The sequence below is a fragment of the Otolemur garnettii genome, unplaced genomic scaffold, assembly GCF_000181295.1.
Source record: "Otolemur garnettii isolate 467f Iridium unplaced genomic scaffold, OtoGar3 scaffold00002, whole genome shotgun sequence".
NCBI classification, from domain to species: Eukaryota; Metazoa; Chordata; class Mammalia; order Primates; family Galagidae; genus Otolemur; species Otolemur garnettii.
In genome coordinates this window covers 52,461,935-52,486,829 of record NW_003852397.1, presented here as the reverse complement: position 1 = coordinate 52,486,829, position 24,895 = coordinate 52,461,935, and the positions used below count along the sequence as shown (strand labels likewise).

General features: G+C 34.4%; 2 pseudogenes; both read left to right on the top strand.

Moving 5' to 3' along the window:
- Positions 1-24,895, top strand: part of LOC105886948 — a 44,955-nt pseudogene that overhangs the window by 8,358 nt on the left and 11,702 nt on the right.
- LOC100953917 lies at positions 23,914-24,424 on the top strand (annotated as a pseudogene).

Below are 24,895 nucleotides of genomic sequence, written 5' to 3'. Positions count from 1 at the left end.
AATTACAATTTTTACAACTATTTAAGAATTTAAAGTTTCATATGTCAACTTTAAATATCCAAGGAGGTACATATTTTTTCAAATTATTTTCAGGGATAAAAAAACCTAAGTATTGAAGATCGTGGATATAAATTCCTCACTTCCTGACTTGTTTGGAAACTGACAATTAGTTTTGGTACATAATCATGACTGCTATAACACAAAATGAATTAAAATGCTATATCATCTTTATTAAAAATTAATATAAATTATTCTTAACACCTACAATAGCAATTTTCTATTGAGATCTGACACGGACTTATATGAAATCACCAATAAACTGATGATTGTATTCAGTCTCAAATGTAGAAAGGCAACATCAGAAATTTAAGATTCAAAAACATCTCCAAAAAGTCTGACAAAAGGAAATTGTATATTTAACAGATTTAAAGCAATCATTTGGCTTCGTATTCTACTTAAAACTTCAGAGCAATCAAATTATGCATCATTTTCAAGTTCCACATGAATGATTCAGCACATTTTCCTGTCAGCTCCTTTCTAAAACTTATATATTTATGACAGCCTAAAAATTGATGAATCATGGATAATGGAAAAATTGTCTTTTTACTAGAAAAGAAAAACAATACTTCAAACAACAAGCTTTTTTGAGAGGATGTTGATGATTCACTGACACCACTTCCATGCTGAAAGAAATTTTTATTTCTCTGTATCTAAAGGGTGGATACATTCCAAGCAGGAAAAAAAAAATGACAAAGATGGGGTCACACAAAGGTCAAACCATAAACTTCTCCAGGTCTGTCTCAAATGTAAGGGCAGTTTGACTGTGTTTTTAAAGAGAAAGGACGAAAATAGACTGCCAACTATTGAGAGTGGTTACATTGAGGAAAGTAAAATTAAACAGGTTTACTAGAGAAAATTTTCTCATTTCCCTCCATTTACTTCTGAATCTTTTAAAATAAGCTATGCATATATTTTGTGAATAAAATGACAAGAAAATTAATCTGAACTCAAAATGGGGGAGGAAGGTTGTCCAAATTTTATGGTTTATAAAGTTCCGGACTTTTATCAACTGATCTGTATAACAGTCTTATTGGCAGCTATTATTATCTCTATTTTATAAATAAGAATACAGATCAGAGAGGCAGACTGATTCCCCTAAGGATATATAGCTAGTAAGTTTAAATCTTAGTCTATCATTATCAAATTTAGGAGTTTTCTCTTTAACAGAACAGAAAACCCACTTTCAAAATGGAAAGAAAGAGCTATTACTCAATATCTCAGAGCCTTCCCAAGGTTTTTCAATCTATATTTCAATCCCTGCTACTCTGGTCAAGTATTCACGACTATCATTCATGTTAAGGCATCCAGGTAAGAGATGGTGAGATCTCATCTATACTCAGATTTTAAGAACTAGGGCAATATTATAACAATAACTTCATTGCTTGTCCAACCATTTAAAAGTACTTGGAATTTTGCTGTGAAGTCAGTAATATACAATGAAACAAGCAAAATCTTTAGGAAATTAGTTTTCCTGATTTATCTTTAATAAATAATAGTAATTAGAAATAGTGAGGCTTTTGTTTTATACTCAGGTCATTTTACTTTCCTGCTATTTTTAGAGACGTCACAATCTGAAATATTCAATGAATTATTCATGGCTATGAGGAAATAGCCTTCTGGTTGGTATTTTAAAACAATGACAGATTCTAGAACATTTGCTGCAATCAAGAATGTCGGCTATGGGTAGAGTGGCAGCAATGTCACCAATTTCTAGTCCACTCTCAACAGCTGGGAAGCAAGCACATCATTTTGTCAGGGAGATATTTCAACCCCCAATATAATTGGCACTAAAGAAACTACGGGGGCCTATTATTTTAGAGGTGGGTTAATTATAATCCTCATTTCAACTTTTGTGCTCTCTCATAGTATTCTCCTCATTCTAAAATCAAATTCCATTAAGTCACCTGATATTGCGATTTTTAAACTTGAAAAATGGACATACCTGTCAGAGAATGCTGCTATAAGAAAGTGATCAACTGGAAGATAGTTCTCCAAATTATAAGGCACCCATCTTGCTAATTATTCTCCAGCAAGCACCTGTAATTATGATATGAAAAGAAACAGGATGTCTCACGTGAGTTTTGCGGCTTATGTCTGTGTCAAGGCAACCTTCTGCACTGTAACGAGCTCTGCTATGAGACAAGAAAGAGTGAAGGAAGTACAGTGTGGAAGGAGCCTGGGAAAGGGCACAGGTGGTGATTTACTAGGGTGAAAACCGAAAAGGGCTTGATGGAAATATTATGCTGCTTTCCAAATCAAAATTATTAAAGATTTTTTAAAAGTCTTTTAAAAAATATGATAAATTAGAGTCCTTGAAATGATGAAGAGAGAAAAGAAGGAAGAAGAAAAAAAAAAAAACAAGGGAGTCATTGTAAAGTTAACCTTCAAAGATCACATGAAGCATCAAGACAGACATGACAAAAGTCACAGTTTACTTTACCTTGCAAAAGTGACTGCATCACTCAGTACCTCAGTTGTCCTCACTTCTGAAATGAGGACATCACGAAAGTTAGTGTATTGATTAAATAAAGATATGTCTTCTGAGTGTCTGGCAAATCACTAAGTGTTAGGAGACATCCCTAAATATTTATTAACTTTCTTTTCTCTATCCTCACTAAAAACCACCCTCCAAGGCCTGAAATCTCATACAATCATTTTCCCATTTTATTTGAAAAATAATTCCTGGATTACATAAACCTCTTTGGGAAGTTCCTGGCCTCATTCCTTCATCATTTTGGTTGTAGTTTATTTCCGTAGCTTCCAAAATATAAATAAGTACCATTCCTTTTTCTTTGTTCAGCAGCCAGGGCCTAAGAGCTTTGGAAGGGAAGACCCAGAAGCCTGCCTTACTAAGTTCCAGGACCCTCAGACTTATCGGGCCAACTATTAAGGCATTCTAACACCATAAAAAGAATTGTCAACTTTTATCAACATACAGCTCTTAAATATTCTCCCTACATTAAATATTCTCCCATACATATTCACCAGTGGTAAATTGTATCAGCCTCTTTCAAAGTAATGCTCAATGTTCCTTTTTATTTATCAAATACTGTAAGATTACATATAATTCTGTAAATGAAGTACTAGGAAGTAGGAAGAACTAGGTGAAAGGGTCAATACAATGCTACTTTAGGAAAGAAACCAGTGATCACTCTGTTTTCTCTAATACCAAAATCACTATTATTGTTTTGCTATGGATAGATCTTGGTCTCAAGTTGGAATCAATTTCAACTTCCAAGTCTCCTACTTACTAGTTGTGGAAAGAATAGCAAAGCTTTAACCTCTGAGTCCTCATTCCTATGTTGCTGACACTTAATAATCTCTGTGGGGTACACGGTGAACTTTAAATAAAATAATTGAGCAAAGTGGACACTGCAGACTCAGGAATGTGGTGATTTTTCAATGAATGTTAACTCACCTATAAAATTTTATTATATCCCAGTATTAAGTCCTCTTCTGCCTGAAAAGAAATAAAGAATTAAAAAGTATAAATTACTGAGATCAGAATGGTTTGGTAGCCTTAAAGGTTTTGAATATAAAAATGAAAATTAAATAGACTTTCAAACCTCTTGTATGTACTTCCTTTCCCTTCTCTGTGTTTTAAGTAATGCCAGGCATTATTTTTACCATTGTATGTAGGTTTTAAATTTTCATAGTATTAATTTGCCCCTCTGAGTAGATGAGTTCTCATCGAGTCAACAAAACACTGCATTTCTTTCACATAGTCATATAGCAAATAGAGCGTATAGAGCAAATACAAATACAAAACAAGTGTATTTGTTTTGGATGCATATGAAATAAGTAGACACACATACATTTGCACTAATATTTACTAGTTATTCATATATATGGATCTGCTGAAGGTTTCAAAATATGTTTTAATCATGAATGAATGGTTTCAGAATGAGGCTAAGGGAAAACAAGATATAAATGATTTTATTTTACATTATAGAATAAAAGTCTGTTTAGAACTAAAAAGCATCTTAGTGAACATATTGTTCAATCCCATTTTCAGCCAAGGAAACCAAGGTCCTAATAAATAAAATGGTTTGCTCTCATTACTGAAGTTGTAAGTATGCCTTGATCTGGAATTCTGAGAGTTAGAGTTCTTTAATAGGAAGTAGAAAGAGAAAGACAAAACTAAGGAGTCATTATAATGTTCGTCTGCAGAGCTCTTAAAGATCATTAAAAGGGAGGCTAATGACTACCTGCTTTCTATATAAAGGCTGTGTCACAATATCCAAAGCTGGAGGAAAAAGTGAGGCTTTATTTTTGGTCCAATATTCCTTTGTGGTTCTTTGGCCAGTGCCGAAAATGCTTTATCATGAGTTCCCAAAAGCAATAGAATGCTGTTATTCATTAAAATAATAGGGCATAATTTTATGCATTGGAATTCAAAAGTCCAATGCTTGAATGTACTGTTTACCTTTCACGCTATTTTTAATAACAGTTCACAGGGTATCTCAGGTCATCTGTAATATAGGAATAATAATAGCACTAACATCATAGAATAGGTTTATGAAACAAGTGAGTAACTGCATGGCCATTGCTTAGTATGTTTTCAATAAATGATCCTTCTCTCCCACTGCCACGTGCACAACTCAGAGAAAGTGAAGCCCACATCAGGAGCTTGAGATTAGCTGATGGAGTGAATAGGGCAAGTGGTTTCTATGAAAGTTTCAAATGAAGACAACCAAATGAGTTAATTCTCCTCTCCGTGTTTGTTCTAACATCAACATCCACCCCAGTTAGAGGTTATCAGCTGTACTTCATCCTAACGAATCCTGAGCCTAAAGACATGATATGAATTTTTGTCTTTATAGAATTCTGTTGGTGAGTAATGGTTTTCAAATTTTAGAATATTTAAGCTCCCCATTGGACCAGGCTATAAATCTCCTCTACTCATTCAAATATTTATAAACTTGTACAGACCAATACTTCTCTAAAGAGGTAGAGAGATATTGACAAGAAAAAAGGAGAGTGAATATGGAGCAGGTGGTAAACAATTACCCATACAAATAACAATTATATTTTTGATCATCAAAGTTTCCATTTGGAACATATATTATCTCATTTAATGTTAACCGTAGTATTTAAGATAGATGTTATTCACCCCATTTCCCAGAAAAGCTAACTAGTTTGCCTGATATCACAACCAAAACAGATCTAACATGCAAATCAAATCCAGCTCTGACTCTCAAATACATATTATTTTACTTGACCCAATACGTTATTAATGTAGCCAAGCCATGATCAATATTAAAATAACCTAAAAGCACAGAAATATTTATCTCCAACTGCTTAAGAGTTTAGGACAAAATACTTGGAGAGACATTTTTTTGTCACTGCCCAACATGGAGAATAGATGATAACTGTATTATTAATTTTTAGTGACCATTTATTTCTGTCCTATTTGTTATTTGGGGGCTCAGTAACAGCAAGAAGTAAAGTTAATTGAGACAGATATTTAACTTCTAGGGAGGCATATTAGTGTAAGAAAGAGGAAAAAGAAAGTAGAATAGTTTCCTATCATTTTAGCAGTTTTATAATATTCAGAAATACTTTTAAAGAATCCATTAATCCTAATACTTAACATTTCTTTCAGGGAACCGTGATTGAGTCTTGACTTATTTGCCTAGATGTTTGTAACAAAAGGATTATTATCTTCTTTCCTTCTGTGTCACAGTTTTTGCATAATGGCTGTTTTATTTTGAATGAACTGATAACTTAGCTTTCACCGGAATATAACTAATATACTTAAAAGCCCCTTTCACAGCATCAGAACAATACCTGCACTTCAGTTCATGATTGTTTTCCACACCCTTCTGCACTCCATATGATTCAGCTTTCACTGTGAGGATTCATAATGGCAGTCTTCCTGAACACTGCCTGTGAACTTAAATGAAGGGAAATTTATGTCAGGATGTTCTGATGACATAATCTACGCCCAGGAGAGATGCAATCTACAAGGTGGGAAAGGAGTGCATGAAGTTAAATGAAGAGCAGTCTGCTGACATTTTCAGAGCTTCATAAACGAAATTACAACTTCTTGAACTCACCTTATTAAGTTTACATGTCAATCTTCTTCCTCCTAAATTTCATACCAGTTCAGCCAGCTTCAAACACATGCACTCAGCAGAGATTCCTCTGTATTCTAACCTACTTTGGGAACGGTGTGCATTGCAGTTTGTTACTTGTGTGTTTGGATGAGGTTTCAAAATTATAGGGGATGAAACTGTGGTCTTAGAGGAATAGTAATTCTTTTGAGAGGCTGAAAATAGGGAAGGCCTCATTGATTAGGGAGCAGGAGAAGCCAACCATTAAATAGGAATTTAAAAAGGCCAGGGTTATCTTTAATATCCTCCAACCAAAATCAGAAACAAACAAACCTAGACATAGACTTAAATGTTTTCAAACCTACACAAACCTACATAATAAAAAATTTGAAATAATTATCCATTACAAAATTTGACTTAAACAATCAGAAAAGTAAAATGTTCATGGAAAAACCAAAGAATATTGGCTAGATGCCAATTCTCTCTATATAAATCTATAAATCTGATTGGATCAAATCCTGATACAGTACATATATTCCTTTTTGGTACCTAGACAATTTGAATACAGTGCTATTCTTAAACATAAGAATAACTAGAAAAGGGCAGCGTCTGTGGCTCAATAGAGTAAGGTGCCAGCCCCACATACTGGAGGTGGCAGGTTCAAACCCATCCTGGCCAAAAAAGAATAGCTAGAAAAATGCTGAAAGAGATAAGCAATTTGGGAAACAGGCCTACCATTTATAATGCTTCTATAATTAAATCAGGGTTTTTTTGGCTCAATAATAGACCTATAGATTAATTGAAGAAAAGCTAAATTCATGAAATATACACAAAGACACAGGGAATCTTAATATATGAGAGAGATGGCATCTCAAATTAGTAGGGAATGGATCAACTTTTTGGTAAATAATACTAGAAAACTGGATAATCATTTGAAAAAAATGATGAAACCTTTTTCATCATACCATACACAAACTCCAAATAGCTGAGAGAGCTAAATGCTTTCTATAATAAAAGTCCATAAAGGTACCAGAAAATTGGATGAATTCCATTATGTAATGAAAAGAGAAAATTTTTCTCTGACTATGATTCAAAATCCAGAGTAATAAAAGAAAATATAGGTAATTTCAATTCCATTACAAATAATTTATAACTTAAAAAGCATTGAAGAAGACAAAATAAAAAATTTTAAGTTGGAAAAATCTGTACTGAACTAAATAATGGAAAAATTGGTTTAAAAACCTCTAAAATAGGGTGGTACCTGTGGCTCAAAAGGATAGGGTGCCGGCCCCATATGCTGGAGGTGGCAGGTTCAAACCCAGCCCTGGCTGAAAATAAAAAAATGTATATAGATATATATATCTAAAATATAAAAAAATAAAATTAAGGAATGAAAGACTAAGAGAAAAATGGGCAAAATATGTGAACAGTTCACAGAAAAATAATGTCAGATGGCCTCTCAATATATAAAGTGATACTCTTACTGACAAGAGAAGGATAAACTTTAATGTTTTCAATGTGTTATAAAAACACAATTGTGAGTAAAGAGAAAAAAAGTTAATGAATTTCCAATCAAATAACTAGAACCAATACTCTTTAATTCTCAATTTGAACTGAAACAAATATAATGATATAAGAATTTTTATCACTATAAACTCTCAGCATTCTCTTTTTTGAAAATACTTATTTCTTCTATATACTTACAGAGTTTCAAAATGTGTGAAGTAAAAATGGATAGTCGGTTACTATATTGGAAATTCCAACATTTCTCTCTAAGCAACTGATAGAACAAATGAGCAGAAATCAGTAAGGATATAGATAGCCTAAACTATCAACCAACTTTATCTAATTGTTATTTGTAGGGCACTCCACTAAAAACAGAAAAATGCACATGGAACATACACAAAGCTAGACCATATTCTGAGTCATTAAATAAACTGCAACAATATAGATACACCCCTACAAACATTCTTGGTCTATCACAAAATGGGACCACAAGTTAATTAAAAAAAGATACTTAGAAATGATTCCAAATATTTGGAAATTGAACACACATTTAAATAACTCAAAAATATTTAATAAGGAGAATTTGTAAAATATTGATCTAAATAAAAATGAAAGAACAGTTTTTGAGAGGCAGGTGAGCAATACCTAGGGAAAACTTTATAGCATTCAACATTTATATTAAGAAAATAAGAGTCATTTAAAACCAGCAACCTGAACTTATACCTATGGAAACCACAGAAAACTGAGCAAATTAAACACAAAAGAAGGGGAAGGAAAATATAATGAAAGTAAAAACAGAAAATAAATAGCGAATATCAGTTGAACCAAAAACTGGCTGTATAAAAAAGTCAATAGAACTAAAAAATCTCTAGTCAGGCTGACAAAGAAAAAAGCTGGAAGAAATAATTATCAAAATAAGGAATTAAAGAGAAAATATCACCATTAATCTCAAAGTCATTAAAAGAACAATAAGAGAATACTACAAAAATTTATGCCCATAAATTTCACAAGTTAAATGACTTAACAATTTTTTGAAAGGAAAAAATAATTACAATTAAGTCTCATTGAAGAAAAAAAGAAATAACCTGAACAACCATGTATTTATTGAAAATTTAATTTCTTGTAAAAAAATTTTCAAAAGGAAAAAAAGAAAAGATTGCCATCCAAGATGTTTTTTTTCTGGTGGGTTATAAGAAATTTGTAAGAAATAAATAATAAGATTGATACAAAATTTCTTCTGTGGAATAGAATAAAAAGGGGAATAGTTCTCAGTTCATTCCATGATTTCAGTATTATCTTTTTTGTTTATTATGCAAGCATGAAAAAATATTTATTGATAGGAGAAAGATAGGTTTAAAGAGTAAGAAAGTTTAAAAAGCAGAATGCATTCACAGTGAAAAGGTCTCATTACCAGGGCAAATAGGCAAAGAAGTGATTCCAGCATTGTCAAAATACTAAAACCAAAGTTATTACAAGGAAATTACAGCTCAGTATTCTTCAGGAACATGGATATAAAAGCCTTAACAAAATGTCAACTTACCAAATCCAGTAATACATAAAAATGATAATTATCACAACCAAGTAGGGTTCATCCCAGGAATGCCAGGCTGGTTCAATATTCAAAAATTAATTATTATAAATTACAATATTATGGTATATAATAAAATTATACTATCACTTCAATAGTAACAGAAAAACAACAACAAAATCACTCAAATTCACCATCCATTCATGACACAAACTCTCAGCAAACTAGAAATAGAAGGGAACATCCTTAATGGAAAGTATACACAAGAAATCTATAGCTTATTCCACAGTATTGAAAATGACATATAATAGTCTTTTCCCCAAAGATTATAAGTACAGTCAGGATGTTTTCTTACACCATTTCTATTTAATATCAAATTGGAAGACTTAAGAAGCACAATAAGGAATGAAAGAGAAGTATAATAAAAGATATTCGGAGTAAAAAGGAAGAAATAATACTATTTCTGTTTAGAAACAGCTTGAATATATATATAGAAAATCCCCCCAAATCTACAAACAGTACCTCTGGAACTAATAAGGGAGATTTGTAGGTGCACAAAACCAGGTCAATCTATAAAAATCAATCCCTTTTACAATGTATAAAAATGTATTCCTTTTATGTTAGTGATTTGCAATTGGAGGCTGAAATTAGAAAAAGAACAATATTAATTATAATGGCACTAAAATAATGAGATATTAAAGTATAATGAAAACTATAAAACACTTACGAAATGAAATCTAAGTTCTAAAAGGGGGTGGAGGTAGGTGGCTAAATAGAAACCTTCAGCAATTATCTCTCTAGAGAACACCAAATTCACCTATGGAAGCTAGGCAGCACTGTTAGAAACTGTTAGAAGAACCAAAAATCAGGTGCAAGATCAAGATACTTAGTTTTAACATTATATCAAGGAAAGAAGCAGTGAAGAGGGCAGAAAAGATAATTATGGCTTGTCTATGTCTCCCCTCCCTGTTCCCTGGCAGTACTACACCAACAGCCAAGCACAGACAGAATCAGGATGGGCGGGGGTAGGGCTTGGGGACTCAAGTGATTGTTAGACTTTGCACTGGAACTCTGGCACCTGTGAATACAGCACAGGGCAAATTTCTTCTGGGGCCCATTTACACAAGCCCAAACAGAGTGAAATCCTCTGCTATGAGACCTGTTTTTACTAACCCTATCACTGGCTGATAGAAAGTGGCCTGGGGCCTTGAATAAATACATAAGGTAGTTAGGCCACAAAGCCTGAGGTCCATAGTTATGCTGGCTTGGAGCCAGTGAACTTGGGGTGCATGTGACCCAATGAGACATCAGTGGTCATAGAAAAGCCAGTGTCTGCTTCCAAGAACTCCAAGCATTTAATCTCAGGGAGAGTGTTCTTCCCATGTGGAATGGAAAGGAAAAAGTACAGAGGATTTTTGTTTTGCAACTTGGGAATCACCATAGCCATAGTCAAATAAAATACTGAGCAGATGCCCAACACTTCTGATTCCAGGGTTTAGATCCTGGCTAGCATTTCTAGACCCACATTGGTCCATAAAGAAACATGCTGCACTAAAGGGAATGATGCAGTCCTGCCAGGATTTATCAATTGCTGACCAAAAAGCTCTTGACCTTTCAATAAACATAACCATTAACCAGGCAACAGTCACCATGGGCTTTGAGTGAGACATGGGCTTTGAGTGAGTGAGTCTAGGTTTGACCATAGTGCACTCTAGCTGTGGTGGCCATGAAGGAGTGCCCACACATCACTGCTCCCCCAAGTCCTGCAGCCCAGCACAGAAAGTGAGGAAAAATAGTGAGAGAAATTGCCTGGTGATACAGGAAATTCTCCTATATCTTACACAAATCCACCACAGTGGTGCCATAGGAAGTCTGGAAGAGTCACAACATTCCTGAGGTTGTCTCACCAAAAATGGTAGATATAGCTATAGTGATCAAAGAATAACATGACAATACTCAATGGCCCTTGAATATCTGAAAAGCATTTTCAAGAAGGACATGTTCAAACAAACCCAGACTTCAAAGACTAAATAAAAACCTAACTGTTCAGTGTCCAGACATTGATGAATGCCCACAAACATTAAGAACATCCAGGAACATAAGCGCTAATCAAATGAAGTAAATAACGTACAAACATTACAAAACATACAAATCCTGGACTGATGAAGATAGGTTACATTTCAGACAAAGAATTCAAGCTAGCTGCCTTGAAGAAGCTTAATAAACCTCAAGACAATATAGAGAAGGAATTCAGAAGCCTATCAGAGAAATTTAACAATTTTTTTTAAAAAATCAAGCATAAATCCTAGAGCTGAAAAATTTAATTGTCAAGCTAAGAAATGTATCAGAATTTCTTACCAAGAGAATTGACCAATCAGAAGAAAGAATTAGCTTGAGGACAGGCTATTTAAAAATATACAGAAGAATAAAAATGAAGCATTCTATAAAACCTAGAAAATAGCCTCAAAGGGGAAATCTAGAATTATTGACATTTCAGGGGAGGTAGAAAGAGAGAGAGACTAGGGTAGAAAGTTTATTCAAAGAAGTAATAACATAGAACTTTTCAAATGTATAGAAAGATATTAACATTCAGGTACAAGAAGGCTTTGGAACACCAAGCACATTTAACTGAAATAAATAAGACAATTAGTGACAAATTAGCAACCAATCAAGTTAATTAGTAATCAAACTCTCAAATATTGCAGATAAAGTAAGTGTCCTAAGAAAATTAAGGAAAAAAAATACATATAAAAGAGTCACCAATATGTTTGGAAACAGATTTCTCAGTGGAAAACTTATAGGCCAGGAGAGAGTGTCCTTCAAAGTAATGAAGGACAAAACCTTAATCCTAGAATATTTTATCCTGCAAATGAAGGAGAAATAAAGATGTTCCCAGGCAAACAAAAGCTGAGAGATTTCATCAAAACCAGACATGTTCTATAAAACATGGTAAAAGGAGTTTTTCAATATGAAAGAAAAGGTTATTATGAACAATAAGAACATATATAAAGATGTATGTACAACCCAGTACTAACAGTAAGTACACAAATACAGAATAGTCTGATGCTGTCATTGGTATACAAACGATCTATATCTTGAGTAGGAAGACTAAAAATGGGGTTATAGCATAGAAACTTTATTGGATTTATTCTTGATTATTTGTAACTAGGGTTATCATATGATCAAAAGAAATGGTTATACAATATGTTTTTTTTTTTTTTGCAAACGTCATGGTAACCTGAAAAAAAAAAAAAAACTAAAACAGATACATAGAAGATAAAAAGAAGAAATTACAATACACTACAAGAGAAAAATCACTTTTAACACAGAGGGAAAGGAAGAAAAAAAGAGAAAACCACAATAACCCCCCAAAAGGTAAATAACAACATGGTAGTAATAAGTCTTTATCTACCAATAACAACACTGAAAGTCAATGGACTAAACTCTCTAATCAAAAGACATAGAGTGAACTACAACTTGGACTTTACCTAGCAAATGAAAACAATGTAACCTAAATGTATATACCCTTATATTAATATGAAATTTAAAAAAAGACATAGAGTGCATAGACCTAACTATATGTTATCTATAAGAAACACATTTCTACTATAAAAACACATACAGACTGAACATAAAGTGATAGAAAAAGATATTTCAGCAAATGAAAAACAAAAATAACAGGAGTATCTATGCTCCCATCCAATAAAATTATTTCAAGGCAAAACCATAAAAGGAGAAAATGAAAGTCATTATACAATGATAAAGGCCAATTCACCCAAGGGATTTAACAATTCTAAATATATATGCACCCAGCATGGCAGCATCCAGAGATACAAAGCAAATATTATCAGAGCTAATGAGACAAATAGACTCCAATATGATAATCCTTGGGGACCTCAATTTTCCACTTTCAGCATTGGACAGATCACATACACAGTAAATCAACAAAGAAATATTGGGCTTAATCTGCACTAGAGATCAAATGGATCCAATAGATATTTAATGTATAATTGATGAATGCTTCATCAAACAGCTGTAAAATAAATGCTATTCTCCTCAGCTCAGGGATAATTTTCAAATACAGACCATATATTAGGCCACAAAACTAGCCTTTAAAAGTTAAAAAGAAAAAATTTATATCAAGTATTTTCTCTGACTACTATAGAATAAATCTAGTAACCAATAACACAAGGAACAGTGGAAACAATACAAACAAATGGAAATTAAATAATATTCCCCTGAGTTACCAGTGAATCAATGAACAGATTAAAAAGGAAATTGAACAACTTCTCACAACAAAAATAAAAACACAATATATCAAAATCTATGGAATCAAACAAAATCAGTATTTACTGGAAAGTTTATAGCAGTAAATTCCAACATAGAAAAGGTAGAAAAATATCAAATAAGCAAACTAATGCTGCATCTCAAAGAAATAGAAAAACAAGAGCAAACCAAACTCAATTAGTAGAAAAAAAGAAGTAGACTAATAAAAATCAGAGCAGAAATAAATGAAATTGAACAAAACTACAAAAAATCAATGAAATAGAAGTTATTTTTTAAAAAAGATAAAATAGACACACTTTTAGCAAGACTATGAAAAAACGATTCTAAAATAAAAATTAGAAATGGAGACTCTACAACTGATACTAAAGAAATTCAAAAGATCACTGGAGAATATTGTAAATAATTATATGTAAATAAATTGGAAAACCTAGAAGAAATGGATAAATTTACAGATTCATACAACCTACTAAGATTGAGCCAGGAAGAGACTCAAAATGTGAACAAACCAATAGCAAGTGATGAATACAAAAAGTCTCCTATCTAAGCAAAGCCTAGGACCCGATGGCTTCACTGAGAGAAAAACTAATACCAACCCTACTTAAATTATTTCAATAAATAATCTCAATCTCATCCTAAGAGGTCTGTATCACCCTGAAAACACAACAACAACAAAGAAAAAAATAGGCCAATATCTCTGAAGAGCAAAGACATAAGCATCCTCAACAAAATATTAGCAATCTGAATTCAAAACACATTAACAAGAGTCATCATAATCACATGGTATTCTCTCCAGGAATGCAAACATGTTTTAACATACACAAATCAATCAATGTAATCATGGGGTACAATGTGCTGTACCCCATGATTACATTAATATACACAGCTATGATTTAATAAAAAAAATCAATCAATGTGACACATCGTATAAACAGAATGAAGGACAAAAACTACGATCATCTCAATGATGCTGAAAATTCATTGTTGAAATCCAACATTTCTTCATGATTCGTGGTTGAAAATACAGTGTGGGTGGACATTCCAGAGGACTTAGTGGTATGGCCCTGGGCCTCAGCCTATGGTTGCTCAGCACACCTATCCAGGCCAGGGGGTTAGAAGTAATGTGGCAGGGGAGTTGGAATGTTTGCCAAAATAGACGAAAACTAGTTTGGGGACATCTGAGTGAAAGTCAGCAACTTAGCAGAGACAGGATATCAGCAGCATTAGAAATGTATTAAAAATTACCCCAAAATGGGCTGCGCCTGTGGGTCAAAAGAGTAGGGCGCTGGCCCCATATACCAGAGGTGGCAGGTTCAAACCTGGCCCCGGCCAAAAACTGTAAAAAAAAAAAAAAAAAAAAGTTACCCTTGAGCTGAGACAATCTAACTTGAAGTCTGTAACCCCATACTCTCAGGCAAATTTGTTTGTTACCTACTGAGTTCTGCCCTTGAGAATTGTTCTATAATTTAGTGCCTCCACCCCGATGACTGGTTTCATAATCAAAAGACCACCTACGTGATTGAGTCATGAGTCTATTAATGTTTTACTTCTTCATTCTGTAAACAAACGCCCTAAAATCTTAATAAAACCTTCTGTGATTTCAAATCAAGGCAGGACCTGGCTACCTTGGTCCAGTCTGATACAATGTCCATCTCTTTGAGTTTCACCAGATTTTTTTTTTCACAGAAACTCTGCATGTGAATTTCCCATGTCATTTAGTTTCTAGAACCTGGACAGTAAGCAAAGTCTCTGCTTGGGGAAGTCTCAGTCCATTGTGTTATAGCTCCCTCCAGCTCTGCAACAAGGATAAAAATCTCAAAAAACTGGGTATAGAAAAAACTTACCAGACGTGATAAAGGCCATATGTGACACACCTACAGGTAGTATCCTATTGAATAAGGAATAGCTGAAAGCATTTCCTTTAAGTTTTGGAACAAGGCAAGGAGGTTCACTTTCACCACTGTTACTAAATATAACACTGGGAATTCTACCTACAGCAATCAGACAAGAAAAAAATAAAAAGCATCCAAATTGGGAAGAAGGATATCTAATTATCCTTGTTTTCAGATGAAATGATCTCATCTACAGAAACCTAACGACTCACACACAAACATACACACACACACACACAAACTATTTGAACTGATAGGTAAATTTAATAAAGTTACAGGATAGAAAACCAACATACAATAGTCAGCAACATTTCTATATGCCAACAATAAACAATCTGAAAAAGAAACCAAGAAGTATTCCCACATACAATTGCTATGAATAAAATAAAATACCTAGGAATTCACTTAACTAAAGAACTGAAAGATATAATAAAAACTTTAAAACAGGGGTCCTCAAACTTTTTAAACAGAGGGCCATTCACTGTCCCTCAGACCATTGGAGGACTGGACTGCAGCCCCTGGGACAAGTCGGCTGCTAAGCAGGACAGGCAGTGGCGGCAAAAACACCCGGCTAGCCGGATAAATGTCCCAGGTGGGCTGCATGTAGCCCATGGGCCATAGTTTGAGGACACCTACTTTAAAACATCGATGAAGGTAATTGATGAAGAAACAAAAAATGAAAAGATATTCTATGCTCATGGATTGGATGAATCAATATTGTTAAAATGTCCATACTACCAAAAGAAATCTATAGGTTCAATGAAATTCCCTTCAAAATACCAGTGACATCCTCAGAAATAGAAAAAAAAAATTCTATAATTTATATGGAATCACAAAAGATCCAGAATAGCCAAAGCTGTACCGAGCAAAAAGAGCAAATAGAAGAACATTAACTGTCTTCAAATACCACAGCACTATAGTAACCAAATAACATGGCTCTAGTATAAAATAGATATTTAGACCAACTGAACAGGGTTAGTGAGTCTTGAAATAAATATACACATCTATAGCGAACTTACCTGTGACAAACATGCCAAGAACGTACAGTAGGGAAAAGATAGTCTCTTTAATAAATGGTGTTGGAATAACCAGTTATCCATATGCAGAATAAGGAAACTAGATCCTTATCTCTTACCACATATGAAAATAAAGTCTAAATGATTAAGAACTTAGACTTTAATCATTAAGAATGATTTAGTTCTTAAGTCTAAGAACTAAAATTATTAAACACTATAAGAGAAGATGGGAGAAACGCATCAGGATCATGGTCTGGGCAAGAACTTCCCAGAAGACTATGATCTAGAATCTACAAGTACCTAAAACAGCTCAACAACACCACTGCCCCCCGCCAAATACTTCATTAAAAAGTGGACAAAAGACACAAATAGATATTTTCAAAACAAGAGTTACTAACGGCTCAAGGAAAATATGAAAAAAAAGTTACTCAACATCACCAATCATCAGACATGCAAATTAAACCCACAATGAATATCATTGTAGTAGTCATTGCAAAGACTGCAATGGCTGCTGCTAAGGCACCCACAAAGGCAGCATCTAAGCAATGGAAAATACTAAATTGCCAAATCAGATTTTTAAATAAAGATCCAACTGTTAAAAAAAAGCCAGCCAGAATGGTGTTATTAAAAGTCAAAAAATAACTGATATTAGTGAGATTACAGAAAAAAGGAAATGCTTATACACTGTTGATGGGAATGTAAATTATTGCAACATTGATAGAAAAACTGTACAGAGATTTCCTGAAGAACTGAAACTAGAACTACCATTTTATCCAGAAATTCCATCATTGGGTAAATGCCCAGGAAAAGTAATCATTATATCAAAAAGATGCTTATACTAATATGTTTATCACAGCACTATTCACAACAGTAGAGATATGAAATCAATCTACATATACCCACCAATGGTAATTGGATAAAGTAAATGTGGTGCAAAGAATACTACTCAGCCATAAAAATGAATGAAATCATGTCTTTTGCAGCAAAATGGAAGGAATTTAAGGACATTATTTTAAGTGAAATAACTCAGAAGAAGCAGAAAATCAAATACTACATGTTCTTACAAGACAGGGCAAAATAATATGTCAAATGGAAATAAAGAATGGAGTAATCAAAACTGGTAATTTGGGAGGGCGGGAGGATGGAATGAGGGACAAAAACTATTTGAATGAGGGACAATCACTATTCCTGTGATTGCTACTCTAAAAGCCCACACTTTACTGCTATGTGATATATACATTTAATGAGACTTCATTTGTACCCCTAAATCTATTTTTTTAAAAAACACAAAAACATAATACCTGTTTAGAGAAATGGGCAAAAGATCTGAATAGACCCTCCACTAAAGATGATGGTAATTATTACATGAAAAGACACTCAAATATAACTAATCATTGAGCAAATGCAAAGCAAAATTACAATGTAATACTTGTACACATCTATTATAATGGAAAAAATAATAACAATCCCAAGTTTAATAATACAAAATGTTGGCAAGAAATAGAAGTGCTCATTCATCGCTAGAGAGCATGCAAAATGGCTGAGTCATGAGTTTATGCTTCATAGGTGGTAAGATAGATTCGAGATTACTTATTTCACTATAGTTACTCTGCTGAATGTATTGCCTTGCTGAAACCCATGGCTAGGCTTCCTGCTGCCCAGCGTTCTGGAGTTCACTGAGTTCCTGACCATTTTCCAACTGCTCTTCCAGGTTTCATTCATCTGAGAGGTATAAATAGCCCCTCAATTAATTTTCTTTTGCTTAAGACAGCTAGGTTTTTGCTTTGTTTGTTTGTTTGCAACCAAGGCTTTTGATGGATACATAAGTAATTATATGTGTAAAGATGAATGCACAAAGTCTATTACAACTTTGTTTATAATAGCTGGAATCTAAATGCAAATTCCATCAATTTAAAAAGTTACTTAATATAAGAAGAAAGAAGAGAAAAGGTAAACCTTATTAATTTCTAAAAGAAGTAAAAGAGGACAGCTTTGTAAAAAAAAAACATACTTTAGGGGTAATGCAGTAGCATTTATTTATGGAGTTGGCAAAATAGTGAGAATACCCCAAGATTTTGAACCAGAATATTATAAATTAAGTTTGGCCTAGACTTGTCTCTGTACTAATTTTAAGTTTGGTTTAAAGGTTTTACCATACTATTTAACTGTAACATGATGTGATATGTCAACAGACTATAACTTACTTTTGTAAGTAAGCCAGTCATAGGTCACTGTTAGAAACAGGGTCAAATAAGGCAAATGCCCAACTATAATCAATACAGCTGTCTCTGCATCTTACTTCTGTTTTCTATATTTCACTTCTATTGTAAAAGTTATCTGACCACATGTCAGTACCCAAGTTGCTCTGAATGAATTCTGGTTCTGGGGGCTGCCAGATCTGTGAATTGTTCTTTGTTCAATTGAACTCTGTTAAATTTAATTTTTCTGAAGTTTTTCTTTTATTGATATTCTAAATTCAAAACCTGAGAGTTTGTTAATTATGCAGTTATAATCTGGCTTTAAAGCCTAGCGATTGCTCATTATCTTCAAAAATGATTAATCAGAAAAGAACAGATATAAGGCCATCTCTCCACTCTCCATTAAATCAGTTTCCCATTCTTTGGAGTTGGTCTTCATTAATCTCATGGAAATATCTTGTCTTTTAAGAGGCATAGATCATGGTCTCTATTTGCCCTGGTAGGTTTCACATAAAAAGGACATTTTTAAACTAATAATCATGTAAGCTCCTTGCTGTTAGGCTGTGAGGAAATCCAGGACACAGTAGGCTTCAAATATGACAGAGCTAGGCTGTTGACTTCTAACCAAATTGCTCCCCAATGCTTGCATGATGATATTTAACTCTTGTTCTATTACCATGAAGAAATTCAAAATTGCCTTCTCAGTCTGGTGAGTTATAAATACCAGGCAAAGAGTCCTGAGCATCACAAAGAACTTAGAATTGTGATATACAAGTGGGTTTTTATAATATCACATCTACTACATTTGCTTGGTGACACTTTGTGCATGAAGGACTCAAGTTTGTAATTTTTTTTGGCTTGTAAAGTGGAGTCCCTGGTAACAGAGAGTGTATCAAAGTCCACAGCATCCTAACATTATAGGTGGGAAACACTTGTACACTTTATTGACACACATAATAAAAGTACCAATGAAATTTACAGATAAGGTCAGGTTGGAACCTGCGACATCCCAGTCTGGAGTTGGCCGTTCCTCTTCTTCCTCACTGGTACTTCCACATCTTCAGTTTCCGTGTTCCTATCAGTCTGTGGGAACAAAATAGGTTGCAAGGTATTTGATATAGAAGGCATTAAGTCTGGTTCTGGAAGTTACAGGGCTTGGTTACATTACTTAACCAAGTCAGTCAGACTTTTGGTCTGTCCACATGCAATCTTTTGAGTCTGGAAACTTAACAAGTGGAGCAAGTGAACTACCCAACTTTGCACGGGCCTACCTTGTGAGCCATCCATCATTTCTGGTGATTTGAGAAGTGTTGCTGTCACAATGGTTAGTGTCAGCACCATCTTAGAGTTCAAGAATGCTATCTACAGAATCAAATGGAGGATTTGATTGCAATATTTCCCTAGTATATAACCCAGAAAAGATCTAGCATCACTTCTGTTTTCAATGCAGGGGGAATAATTCTTCCGTGTGACTTTATCTGAGCAGTAGATATTTCTTGAGTTTCCAAAGAGGCTTTTGTGTGTGCAGTTGAGTCACCAACAGGAGAGCCAGCATGATGTTTTTCTTCTCTGGCATCTCATGGATGCCACATGTTGTCATACGACCATCTTCAGGACTGGTTCCACCACGTTCTCACATTGGCAGAAACAAGAACGAGTTCAGGTTCCTTTGCATGATCTAGATATCAGCATAACCAGCAATTAGATTGATTAGTTAACGTGGCCAGAGTTTGTAAGACTGATACAAAGGGATAGTATGTCTGTGGGTGAAATGTTTGAATAAAACAGAAAAGGTTGCTAAGAGTAGGCATAATATGAAAGAAGAGTTATGGAGGAAGATAAAAGGGAGAATCCGGTAGGTTGTGGTAACCTCCTCTCAGCTTCTAATGGGCAACCCTCGAAAGGGAAAGCTTAAAAGAAGAAGTGTGTGTAAGAAACTATTTATTTGGGTGGGGGAGGGTGTTAAAAGAAAAAAAGAAAGGAGTATTTAGATGAACAATGTAGTCTCTTAATCCACTGTATTGGGCAAAAGCTCTCTATTTCATGGACATGTCTGCCTCAGGGGCCTAGGAATTGGCCTTGGAAATCTTTACTTTCAGGACAACTGAGGGATTATCCTCCAATTGCCTCAGTGTAGTCTGGCATGACTCATGTGAATACAGAAGGATTTTCATTTATTTTTATGGCAGTGTAGCTAGTTAACAGTACTTTATAACGGCTGTCTCAGTAAGGGGACAGCATATATCTTGTAAAAACTTTGATGTACATTATGTTCTCTTGATCAAACAGGATGAAAATTCCTGTCACTTGGTGAGAACAGGCTTCTTTCACGTGTTGGTGATATGCATCAAGCATATTAGTTAGCATCTCTGTATAGTTAGTTTTGGTATCAAATTGTTCATTTAAATCCCCCTAGTGTTCGGTAAGTCCCGGAATAGAAAGCTTATAGGCATCAGTAGGCATGGGGTGACAGAATACTATTTCAGAAGGGATTAAGCCCTGTGTCCTAATTGGAGCATTCCAGGTATTTATGAAGGCCAAAGGTAATGCTTCTGGCCATATAAGTCCAATGTCTTGACAGATTTTTCTCTACCTCCTTTTCATTTCTAGACATTTACATTCCACTTGCCCTGAGGATTGGGGATTATATTGGATATCAAATTTTAATGAGTACCCTAGAGTCTTTGCAAGCAAGTTATTTTTAAAAGAGTCCCTTGATCTGATTCTCTAAGGACTACGAAATGAGAACTGGTAGGACTACCAAAATGAGAAGGAATATAAAGGACTACCAAAAAGAGAAGTAATCTCAGTTAGAAATTTCTTTACCACCATTGTAGTGGCAGCATTCAGTCTAGCTGGATAGCATTCAGTCTATCCACTAATAACTAAAAACCAAACAGTAAGAAAAGCCTAAAGCTGTTGATAAATTTATAAAATCAATTTAGAGTGCTGCAAGAAGCAATGTGGGTCATTGGAGACTTCCTGGAGACTGATGGTTTCCTCTAGAGATTTGGTGAGATTTACAACTCATGTATTGGGAAATAATTTGGTCAGAGATATTGTAGAACCCAGAGCAGTATCAACTATATACACACTTTTTCTTTATTTGTTTACACATATATCCTATGTGATGGGAAACAAATGCAGGTCAAAAAGTTAGAATAAAAGGGACTGCAGGGACACTGTTTGGCCCAGTATACACCCTATCTGATATTAGAGGAGTCAATTGGCAATAGGAATACCAGCATAAATTAAGAAATGAAATTTCCAAATTGTGACAATTGCATGGCAGACTCCAAAGGCATATTTGGAGTCTGTGTAAGTAGTGGCAGCTTTTCATTTTGCCAGTGTGCAAGCTCCAGTGGGGGATATAAAAATTTTGACTCAAGGCATTTTGGTGTAAGCTTTTGAGTGCCCTGAGATTTTTCATGTTCTAAGTAAGTAACAGTTATCTGTACCCACTGGAGTTCAGACCTAGAGGTTTTATGGCTTCATTCAGCTAGTATCTTTAAAAGAACGAGGGAGTCAAAGAGAGCATCCTATTTCCAGAGCACAAGATCATTAATATACAGAACAAGGACTGAATAAAAGTGGATTTCTGGGTAAAGGCAATAGAGTCTAAATCAGCTGAGAGAATTTGAGAGAACATTGAAGGAGATTCACATTGTGAATCAGGGTGTAGCAGAATTAAAAAGACAGTTGAGAAGATGTTAATTATTTTATTCTTAAAGTCACACGAACTAAAATGCATTTGAGTTAGTTTTTATCTTCTTGATAAAATATTTAAGTGCTTATTATTTTAAACCAATTAGTTAGAGCTCTTTAATATATTCTAGTAATGAAATACCATATACAAAGGACATATACAGACAGATAGATACATAGACATAAGAACAGATGCAGTTCTAATAGCTCTTATAAAGAATTTTTATTTCCTGGCTCTTAAATATTACTACTTTTTGGAAATTCAGACCATAAATCTTTTAATTACCTATTTAATTATTTTAAACAATTGTTAGCTAGGCAACAATTTTGCCTTTAGAAAGATGTTCCCATTTCTGTGAGCAATTGTGGTTTTTAGGGTCTAATACTTACATGTATGTAAGAAGACACAGCTAGAACGTATAGTATGCAGTTCTTCGTAAATTAAGGATCCTATTTTTACCTTACATTTTGACTTTGGCTCTCAAATCTCCATGTTCAGCTTAGACAATGATTGTTCCTTAGACAAAAGAGTAAGAACACAGAAATCTCTGTGAATTCCTGAAAGCAGGAGTTTGCAACCCCTGTTGTATTGCCATTTACTGTTAGTTTCTGCCTGACCCCAGTCAGCCATTTGAGGATGCTGACTGGATCTAATCTAATTAGTTATTAGATACAGTCTAATTCCAGATCTAGTTTAGTTTTTGTCAAAACTTCTGAAACCAGTTAGAATCAAAATCTGCTTGAACAAGCTCAGAGATATCAAAACATAAACCTGCAGCACTGTGGAATCTGAGAGAGAACTTACACACAATAAGATTCATAGGCAGAAAAGAGAAAGTGACATACAGAAAATGGAAGTGAGGTATAGAAAGAAATGCATTGATTGCATCTTAGCATTTGCCTTACTCTTCAGTTAGAAGAGTTGGCTGCCAACTGGCCAAAACTCCATGATTGGCAAAGAAAAAGGAGTAGGGAGGAGTGAAGGTCAATGGAGCAAATTTTAGCCTGGACAAACAGCTGATATCTTTGCTTTTGACATCACCTAAAGTATCCTTTTAAGTAAAGCCAATAAGCCGTTACCAAGATTATACCTTAGTTAAGAAAGCAAGAGGTGTTTTTAAAGTGGTTAACAGTTTTTATGAGATCTAGAAAAGCCACAAAATAACTCAAAGAAAGAAGTCTCACAAGTCATAAATGAGCTGTAGCCACATTTTCTAGGGTTCCAGTTTTTTAGCTGACCGTTTATACATGAATATCTAAAAGACCTATATGCCCCCACAGAACACAGAGAAGCAAAAGCTGTGCATGAAAGGGAAAAGAATCAGTGAATGGCAGAAGCTGTATAAATATCAAACCAGAACAGGCTCATTCCCTACCTGGTAATCAAATCCAGGCTACTGAGGTGAAAACACAGCACTTTAATTATTAGGCCATAAGGTAGATTGACCTGGTAAATTCCTATAGGGACAGAGTTAACAGGATTTTTTATCTGTGTTTTAGATCAAATATGTGCTCTTCAATTTTGTCAAGAAAATTTTTAAGGGCAGCCACAACATTATGTGCCCTTTAAAAATCTAATTTCTAAGATTCGGGTTGAGCGTTTGGCAGGCGCTGGTGAGTGGAGACTGAGTAGCCGAAAGTATTGGACATTAAGCTAGGGAGCCTCTAAAGAGAATAATCACCACACTTATGGCAGGGATTTTGTGTGCAGTAGTTCAGGGGCCATTAGGCAGACTACAGACGGTGACAAAAAGCGTGGAGTCTCTTGTTTGCACAGATTGAATTCGTCGCAAATTCACCAAGTCAAGAATTCCCGATAAAGTGTTTCAGCCTTCACCTGAAGATGATGAAAAGTATGGTGGGGATCCACAGAACCCCCATAAAATGCATATGACTAGAATAAAAAGTACAAAAGACGTCCATACTGGGAAAAAGATACAATAAAGATGCCTGGATTAGAAGAAGCACATACCCCTCAAGTTCACAAGAATATCCCTTCAGTGAATGCAAAACTGAAAATGATCAAACATTTGATAAGAATCAAGCCCCTGAAGCTGCCACAACACTTCCCACAGAGGCAGATATGGCTAACACGTGTCTCAAGACCACTGGAGAATTAGTAATACAGTGGCACCTGAAACCTGTGGAGCAGAAAAGTTAAGTCCTGATGCCAGAACAGCTTCAGATTAATACAGTAGTAATACAGTATTCAGTAATACTTCAGTAATACAGTAGTATTACTGATTCCAGTACAGCTTCAGATTAATACAGTAGTAATATAGTATTCAGTAATACTTCAGTAATACAGTAGTAATACAATGGCACCTGAAACCTGTGGAGCAGAAAAGTTAAGTCCTGATGCCTGAACAGCTTCAGATTAAACAATGCAAATTGTTTAAAATGATGAGAATGTTTTCATTAAAATAGATTTTAAATACCAAAAAAAAAATAAAAATCTAATTTCTCTATTAATACAAATAAGGCAAATGTTTCAAATTAGAGATCTCTAAAAGTAGTTTTTTATAATTTAGAATTCTTTTAATTTAAAGGATCTTTTGGCAATTAACCTCAATTGTGCGTGTATATGAGTATTCCTTCATAGAAAACTCATGTGGTAATTTTACAGAGTTTGCTTGGAGAGGGCCTGAAG